This window comes from Rhincodon typus, chromosome 11, assembly GCF_021869965.1.
Source record: "Rhincodon typus isolate 14 chromosome 11, sRhiTyp1.1, whole genome shotgun sequence".
Lineage (NCBI taxonomy): Eukaryota > Metazoa > Chordata > Chondrichthyes > Orectolobiformes > Rhincodontidae > Rhincodon > Rhincodon typus.
Genome location: NC_063342.1, coordinates 9,372,496 through 9,381,930, shown reverse-complemented (window position 1 = coordinate 9,381,930; position 9,435 = coordinate 9,372,496). Strand labels below are relative to the sequence as shown.

General features: G+C 41.6%; 1 protein-coding gene across 1 annotated transcript in view; it reads left to right on the top strand.

The window, feature by feature from the left end:
• Positions 1 to 9,435, top strand: part of ncam2 (neural cell adhesion molecule 2) — a 1,072,172-nt gene that overhangs the window by 551,493 nt on the left and 511,244 nt on the right. The gene's annotated exons all lie outside the window — the stretch shown is intronic.

Here is a 9,435-nt window from a genome sequence, read left to right as displayed (position 1 = left end):
CACACACACACATACACACACACACACACACACACACACACACACATTTGCATGAGATTCATTATGAGAACTCAGGCTAAACTTTAACGTGAGTACACATTACTGAATAGCTATATGAATTAAACAACTCAGAAAGCTCCTTTCAGGAGCATTCTTTTATAAGCTTCAGGACTAGACTTATTTTGCAACACCAGGTAATCCTTTCTGGTACTAACTAACTTGTAGAACAGAAGTGTCTTCACCACATCCACGCTTTCAAAACCTTTCATAATTTTAAAGACCTTCTATCTCAATCAGTAATTTTGTGAAGTACATCTACCCACCTGACTTTCTAAGTGCATGTTGAGATCCTGATTGTGGCCAGACCAGCATTAAGGATGCAGGGGAATGGTCAATGCATAGTTCAGGTCGTTGTGCAATCAAAGAACAAAAGAACAATGAGAAAATTACTGAGGGACAGTTTGTACCTGCTGATTTTCCAGTTGGTACATCTATCAATTATCATAGTAATGATCACAGACCAGGAAGATTCCAGGCTTTATAAGCTGTTTGGGCTGGGTTAGTCATCTCAGTAGATATATCCAGTTAAAGAGAATGCTTAATAAATGCTTGTGGATGGTTATATAACCCTGACATTAACATAGAAAAGAAAGACTTATCACAAATTGTACTGCCTCTTAGATTCATCACAAAGCAAACCATCTACATGGAAGTGCAGGGATTGCTTTATTTAGTGTTACAAATTTTAAAGTACAGGAGGATCCCAAGAACAGCAATGAGGAGAAGGAGTTTATTTTCTTTTTGGTAATGCTGGATTATTTGTAAATTAACTGGTAGCCCTCTAACATCTTAATCAGAGGAAATGAGTTCAAATCCTAATCTAGCATTTAATCTGGTTGATGCTTCCTATCCTACACTGTCCAAGGGGACACATTTCAGAAGACATGCTAACTCTGGTCTCTTTTCTCATCTTTCATGGACCACAATTGTCCCATAATTGTACTTGAGAAAAAGCCAGTATGATTTTCCTTCATGTCTGGGCCAGTTTTAATCTGTCAAGGAAACCAACTAAAATAGATGTTCTGATTATTGCCTCATTGGTGTTTTGTGACAGTTATCTGTGTGCAAACTGGCTGCTGCAATGCCTACATTTCAACACTTCAAAGAATACTATTAAATGCAAAGTGCTTTGCAATACCAAATGAATTAATGCGAGCGAATGATGTATTGTCACATATATCCAGTGAAAAGTGTTCTTTTGCCACGATCTGGCACCATTTTGAGGAACAAAAGGATAAAAAGAAAGTATTTAAATCAAGTTCATCCTCATCAGCCAGGGTTCCCAACATGGCTCCAGAACTTCTGGAAGATCACCTCTCCGGGCCTAACGCAGCCAGGCACCAACACCGCTGCAGTCAACGACCCACCGCCATTGAAAGATCTGGGCCTACTGCAGCCAGGAATCTGTGCTCCGTCATCGCCCTGCTGCCAATCCAGGAGTCCATGCATTGGGCCTACGAGCCAGGACTCACTGCCAACAACGCTCCAGCCTCCCTGCAACATCAGGAAAATGAAGGAAAGAAAAAGAAAAAACGATGAAAAGGAGAGAGAGGAAAAGAATATAGCCAGGCTGGAACAGAAGGGCTCAGCCTAACCCTTACCTACTATGCCGGGGTCAGCATCTTGAGGTTGCCAACTGCAAGGTCTTCCCTTGGTGAGGCGCTGCAATGAAAAGGAAGCAGAAGCAGCTTTGTGAATTGGGGTGGCACACTATATAATCTGTTTAAATATGCTGTTCTCAGCTGGGACCCTGTACGGAGCAAGATTAAACCCTCTGCACATCCTCAAACATGGCTGTAAGATCACTAACCAGTACCTAAATCAGCAACAGCTCCTCAGGTTCAAATTTCATTGGAAAGACAGCATCTCCAAAAGTATAGCACTGCCCCTCTGAAGTGCCAGCTAAAATTATGCACTTATATCCTTGAGTGATACTTGAGCCGACAGTCCTCTGACTGAGAGCCAAGAATTTGCTGAACCAAACTGATGTTGTCCCTGTCACTCCTTCGATTTCTGTCTGCACTGCACTAGGAAAGGCTGCAGGCTGAAGTCTCATCCATGCCTCAAGGATTGGGTATCTGCACCTGCACGCAGAGGCATAGCCACTGGAGTGTGAGGTATATTATAGAGTGGAATGCAAAGTTGACAAAGGTAGAACTAAGACATTCAAGGAACAGTGGCATGAAATGAAGCAAAGAATAACGTCTGAGTGTAATGTACAGTTTGTCTGTAAGACTAGAATGTAAAGAAGGGTTTCAATTCACATTCTGTAAATGATAACATCAGAACATTACAGAACTACTTACAGTCAAAGTCATTTTAAACTGTATCGAATGTAAGAAATACAGCATCCAGTTTGTGCAGAACAATCTCCCACAAACAACAATGTGATATGGCCATGTTAATCCTTTTCTGTTTTAATGATATTAGTTTAGCAACCTTTTTAATCCAATTGAGAGGCTGTTGGTGCAATGTTACAGGCTGGAGACAGCATCTCCAACTGTGCAGCACTCTCTCCATCCTACACTGAAGTGCTAACGGAGGTTTTGTGCTCACATCTCTGGAAAGGAAGTAGAACACATGAGTTTCTGAGTGAGAGGCAAAAGTGCCTCCTCTTTACCCAAGTTTGACATCGTGAAGTAGGACAGACAAGAGGAACCTGAACATAGGATTGGATTTTGTGTGATGAAGATCTGAGGGTTTGTGATGAAAGGCATGAAGGTGCCCTTGATTAATGATGAATACTCTGAGAGGAAAATTTTATAAGCAGCCCAAAGGTGGAATTAGGTTTATGTTACAGAGCCGGCAGTGGCATAGGATTAATTACAGAGATACTCAGGAGCATCAAATCTCTGATAGAAATTCAAAACCTTCAGGAAATAACTTCTAATTCTGCAAATGAGCTGACATTCTGACTCAGTGAATCGATAAAGTCACCATCGTCTTACCACACCAAAGTGTTCCTCTCTCGTCAGAGAGAGAAGGATGATAGTGGTCTAACCTGAGAGTCATGACACCTCAGGCAAGGGGACATGTTGAAAAGGAGAGTCCTTCATGGTAACCTTAGCTGGTGCATGAATCAAACCCCCCCACTGTGGGCATCCCTTTGTATTGCAAGCAAGCCATCCAGCCAACTGAGTTAACTGACCTTCATGAATAAACATAGCTGGTTGCTTTATTATTGGAGATATTGGAGAATGGTGATACCAGAATGGTAGTCCAGAGGCCTGGAAGAATAATCCAGCTGGAATGTGAGTTTAAATCCCAGCATAGAATGAACAAAATTATGACCAATTCAATATTTGAAAAAAAAAAATCTGCAAGCAAAAAGTTACAATCAATGGAAGAGAATACACTGTTGTCAGATGTGTCCTTATTCACCCAACTGCTGCTCTGGGGTCCACCAAAGAAGGAAGCTTGTCATCCTGACCTGGCTAGGATCATGCCACTGCCTATAGAACATGTCATTGCCCACCATGAAGGACAATTGAGACTAGGCAATAAGAACATAAGAAATAGGAGCAGGAGTAGGCCATCTGGCCCATCGAGCCTGCTCCACCTTCAATAAGATCATGGCTGATCTTTTCGTGGACTCAGCTCCACTACCCACATACTCACCATAACCCTTCATTCCTTTACTCAAAGGGTCCAATAGCCTCCTTTTGCTCTTATTTTCTTTGTTTCTATGTGAACCATATTGCTGTGGGTTTGGAGTCACTGGCTCTGTAACGTAAACCTAATTCCACCTTTGGGCTGCTTATAAAATTTTCCTCTCAGAGTATTCATCATTAATCAAGGGCACCTTCATGCCTTTCATCACAAACCCTCAGATCTTCATCACACAAAATCCAATCCTATGTTCAGGTTCCTCTTGTCTGTCCTAAAAATCTGCCTTAAAAAACATTTAATGAGGTATCCTCAACTGTTTCACTGGGCAGGGAATTTGACAGATTCACAGTCCTTTGAGTGAAGAACTTCCTCCTCAACTCAGCCTTAAATCTGCTCCCCCTTATTTTGAGACTATGCCCCCTAGTTTTAGCTTCACCCACCGATGGAAACAACTTCCCTGCTTCTAGCTTGTCTTTTCCCTTCATAATTTTAAATTTTTTCATAATATTCCCCTCATTCTTCTAAATTCCAGTGGGCATAGTCCCCGAATACTAAATCTCTCCTCATTAACCAGCAATGCCCAAAAAGCAAGTATGCCTTTGAATAAATATAACACTGCAGGCTCCAAGACTCATTTTGGTGACCAGTGTATACTGATCTCCAGCCAAGCAGAGACCTAACCAATGGCTGCCATAATAGTGACTATGTTTTTTGTATTTCCGGGATGTGGGTATTGCCTGCAAGGCCAGTGATTATTGCTTATCCCTGATCGACCTGGAAGTGAGCAGCTTGCTGCGCCACTTTGGGGGGCAAAAGGTATCAAAAGGAATGGCTTGAAAACAGGAACATGGTCTTGTGATGGATGGTCAACCAAACTCACAATGAATTGTGGAATAGGCTCAAAGGGCCCAATAGCCTACTCCTGCTCTTATTTTCTTTGTTTCTATGTGAACCATATTGCTGTGGGTTTGGAGTCACGTGTAAGCCAGTCTGGGTTACAATGACCGATTTCCTCCTGTAAAGGACATCAGTGGACAAGATTCTTTTTATGATTGACAGTGGCTACATAGTCACCATCAAGTTGGCTTTTAATTCTGGATCGTTATAAAATTTAACTCGCACCATTTGTCAAGGAAGATTCTAAACTCTTATCCCCAGAACATAAGCCTGCGAATTGTGATTACTGATCCAGTGATGACATCAACATCTCATGTAAATTCTGTGGAAAAGGTGTGAAATAAATGTTAGTTTTATCGAATTACATACAATCGCACCATAGAAACCGGCCATATGACCTGCTGTTTGTGCGCCACACAAGATATATCCTCTCAGTTTTTTCTGTCACCCTAACAACATGTCCATAAGACCATAAGATGTAGAATTATGCCACTCAGCTCATTGAGTCTGCTCCACCATTAGTCATGACTGATATGCATCTCAGCCGTTTTCTCCTGCCTTCTCCCCATAATCCTTGATCCCCTTACTAGCCAAGAACCTATCTAGCGTGGAGCTGGAGGAATACAGCAGGCCAGGCAGCATCAGAGGGGCAGGAAAGCTGAAATTTTGGGTCGGAACCCTCCTTCAGCTTTCCTGCTGTTCTGATGCTGCCTGGCCTGCTGCGTTCCTCCAGCTCCATACAGTATTATCTCTGACTCCAGCATCGGCAGTTCTTACTATCTCCAAGAACCTATCTATCTCTGTCTTAAAGACACTTAATTACTTGGCCTCCAGAGCCTTGTGCGGTGATGAGTTCCACAGATATACCACCCTGTGAATGAAGAAATTCCTCCCTGTGTCAATTCTAAAGGGTTATCTCTTCACTCTGAGGCTGTGCCCTGAGTCCTAGTCTCTCCTACTAGTGAAAACATCTTCTCTGCATCTATTCAGGTCTCTCAGTATTCTGTAAGTTTCAATGAAATACTTCCTCATCCTTCGAATATCTGAGTACAGACCCAGAGTCCTCAACTGCTCCTCATAAGACAAATCATACTTGTAAACCTCCTCTGGACCTCCTCCAATGCCAGCACATGCGTCCTTAGATACAGGGCCAGAAAATGGTCACAATATTCCAAATGCGGACTGACCAGAACCTTATACAACTTCAGCAGTAAATCTCTGCTCTTGTATTCTAACCCTGTCAAAATGAATGCCATGATGTGGAGGTGCCGGTGTCGGTACTGGTGTGGACAAAGTCACAGGCCACATGACACCAGGTAATAGCCCAACAGATTTATTTGAAATCACAAGCTTTTGGAGACCTTCTCCTTCATCAGGTGAAGTTATGAGAAATGAGTGCTAACATTGCATTTGCCTTCCTATTTGCCAAATAAAACCTGCATTTTAACTTTAAGAGAATCCTGAGCTAGGACCTCCAAGTCAGTTCATGTTTCAGATTTCCAAAGCCTTTCCCTGAAAAGAAAAAAATAGTCTATACCTCTATTCTTCCTACCAAACTGCATAACCTCACACTTTCCCACATTGTATTCAATCTGCCACTTCTTTGTTCACTCTCCTGCCTTGTTCAAGTCCTTCTGTAGCCTCCTCACTTCCTCAACATTACCTGTCACTCCACCTATCTTTGTGCCATCAGCAAACTTAGCACCAATGTCCTCAGTTCCTTCATCCAGATCATTAATGTATAACGTGAATAGTTGTGGTTCCAACACGGACCCCTGTGGAACTCCACTAGCCACCGGCCATCATCCTGAAAAAGATCCCTTTATCCCCATTCTCTGCCTTCCGCCAGTTGGCCAATCCTCTGTCTATGCCACAATCCTGTATTTGGGGCTCTTGGCCCTCGTCCAATCCTCTGGGACTCTCCCTGACTCCAGTGATTCCTGAAAGATCACCACCAATGCCTCTACAATCTCCTCAGCTATCTCTTTCAGGACTCTGGGGTGTAGTCCATTCAGTCCGGGTAATTAATCCACCTTCAGGCCTTTCAGCTTCCCAGCATCTTCTCCTTAGTGATGACTATGACATTCAACTTCTGCCCCCGATTCTCTTGAAGTTCTAGTATGTTGCTGGTGTCTTGAAAACTGAAGCAAAGTACCTGTTCAGTTCCTCTGCCATTTCCTTGGTCCCCATTACTACTTCTCCAGCCTCATTTTCCAGTTGTCCAATGTCCACTCTTGGCTCTCTCTCACATTTAGGTATCTTAAAAAACCTTTCAAATTTCTTTTATTTCTCTCGCTAGCTTACTTTAATATTTCATTTCCTCCCCCCTTATTCCTTGTTAGTTATACGTAAGACCATAAGTCATAGGAGCAGAAATTAGGCCATTCAGCTCATCGAGTTTGCTCCGCCATTCAAACCTGGCTGATAAGTTTCTCAAACCCAATCACCTGCTTTGTCCCCGTAACCCTTGATCCCCTTGACAATCAAGAACGTATCTATCTCTGTCTTAAATTTATTCAATGACCTGGCCTCCGCAACCTTCTGTGGCAGTGAATTCCATAGATTCACCACTCTCTGGCTGAAGAAGTTTCTCCTTATCTCCATTCTAAAAGGTCTTCCCGTTACTCTAAGGCTGTGCCCTCGGGTCCTAGTCTCCCCTACCAATGGAAACATCTTCCCAACATCCACTCTGTCCAGGCCATTCAGTGCTCTGCTGGTTTTTAAAGGCTTCCCAATCCTGTGGATTCCCACTAATCTTCACGGCATTATATGCATTTTCTTTTGCTTTTATACTGTCCTTGACTTCCTTTGTCAGCAATGGTTGCTTCATTCTTCCATTAATATGTTTCTTTATCCTTGGGATGAACTTCTGCCTTGCCTCCCAAATTACCCCCAGAAACTCCAGTCATTGCTGCTCCACTGTCTTCCCTGGTGGGCTTCCCTTCCAATCAACTGTGGCTAACTCTTCCCTCATGTCTCTGTAGTTACCTTTACCCAATTGTAATACCCTGTTACATCTGATTCCAGCTTCTTCCTCTCAAACTCCAGGGTGAATTCTATCAGATGATGGTCACTGCCTCCTAAAGGTTTCTTCACCTTAAGCTCCCTAATCAACTCAGCCTCGTTATTCACCACCAAATCCAGAATTACCTGTTCCTGAGTGTGCTCTACCGTAAGCTGCTCCTAAAAATAGTCATTTCATAGAAATTCCACAAATTCTTTATCTTGAAATCTGCTACCAACGTGATTTTCCCAGTCCACCTATATTTTGAAATCCTCCATGATTATTGTGGCAGTGCTTTCTTACATGCTTTTTGTATCTCCTGAATGATATTTTTGCCCACATTCTGACTACTGCTTGTACACACTTCCCATTAGGGTCTTCTTCCCTTAGCAGTTCCTTGACTCTACCGACATAGACTTTATGCACTCCGACTCTATATCAATTTTCCATAATTTCCCAGGCGATTAACCACCCCTCACCTGTCTCTCTTGGGCTTTAACATCCTTCCTTAAACAAAGTGCTCAGAACTTGTTGGGGAGGTGATGGCCTAGTGGTATTTTTGCTGGATTGTTAATCCAGTGACCCAGATAATGTTCTGGGGAACCTCATATCTAGTGAAGAAGTAAAGAATTCAGTAAATATCTGGAATTAAGAATCTAATGATGACCATGAATCCATTGCCGATTGTCAGGAAAAATCCATCTGGTTTCCTTTTGGGAAGGAAACTGCCATCCCTACCTGGTCTGGCCTACATGTGACTCCAGACCTGCAGCAATGTGGTTTACTCTTAACAGCCCTCTGGGCAATTAGGGATGGGCAATAAATGCTGCCTAGCCAGCGATGCCCTCATCCTGTGAATGAACAAAGAAAAAAGAGACTGAACATAATGTTCCAAATGAGATCAGATTGTAGAATGTTAACATCACCCTTTTGCTTTTATACCGTATGCTTCTATTTCTAAACTCAAGGATCGTATAAGCCTCCTTAAAAAGTGGCTTGTAAAATAAAGTGTCCTTGGTCCCAGGAGTATGCAAGTGCAAAAGGTATCTCTTAATAAAATATACTCATCAGACATAGTGTTGCTAAGAAAACATCTTTTTAAATAATCAATTTTAGTTATTTGAATTTCCCGTTTAATAATCTGGAGAAGTTTTTGGCTTGTGAGCTAAAAGCCATGAGTCTACATCTTTTATGATGATTACTTCATAATATTTTGCTTTCAGAATAAATCTTGGATTACGTTATAGCGATGAGTAAAATATTATACTCTATACAATAATTGAAATAGTCAATTCACCTAGAAATAAATATTCAAATAATAATTTCTTTTCGAAAAAAGTAATCAACTTAGGAGTAAATGTTCAGTAATAAATTGAGTTAAAAATGTGTGAAGCTTTTCAAATCCAGTCAAAAAATAGTGAGAATATGTGGACAAATATCGCACTAAGATTATGCTATAAATTGTAGGTTTTTTTTAATTGTCTTGGCTCAGCTTAAGAGGGCCTTATTTTTAAGATCTCGACTTTTGTTTGTGTTAAGGACGGAAGATCTCAGTTAATGTTTTGCTGCAAGCTGGCATTATAAAAAGCCTGGCTCTGGTGAGAAAACAACTTTCAGGCTTTTTTGTTCAGTTTAAGAAATCTTGTAAAATCAAACCAAAGTCTGCAAATGGAAGTTTTGATTACACCTTACTCAATGTTCCTGTCATGAAAGCAACCAGCTGCAAAGATTGTTTACCATTTTACTTTTGTCAAAGATGCAAATTCCACATGAGTTGTTTTGAATTCTGGCACTTCGAGTTCTGCACTAATTTATTATTTCAAATTCTGTATTAGTTGGGATAATTTCCTAACAAGTGAACATAC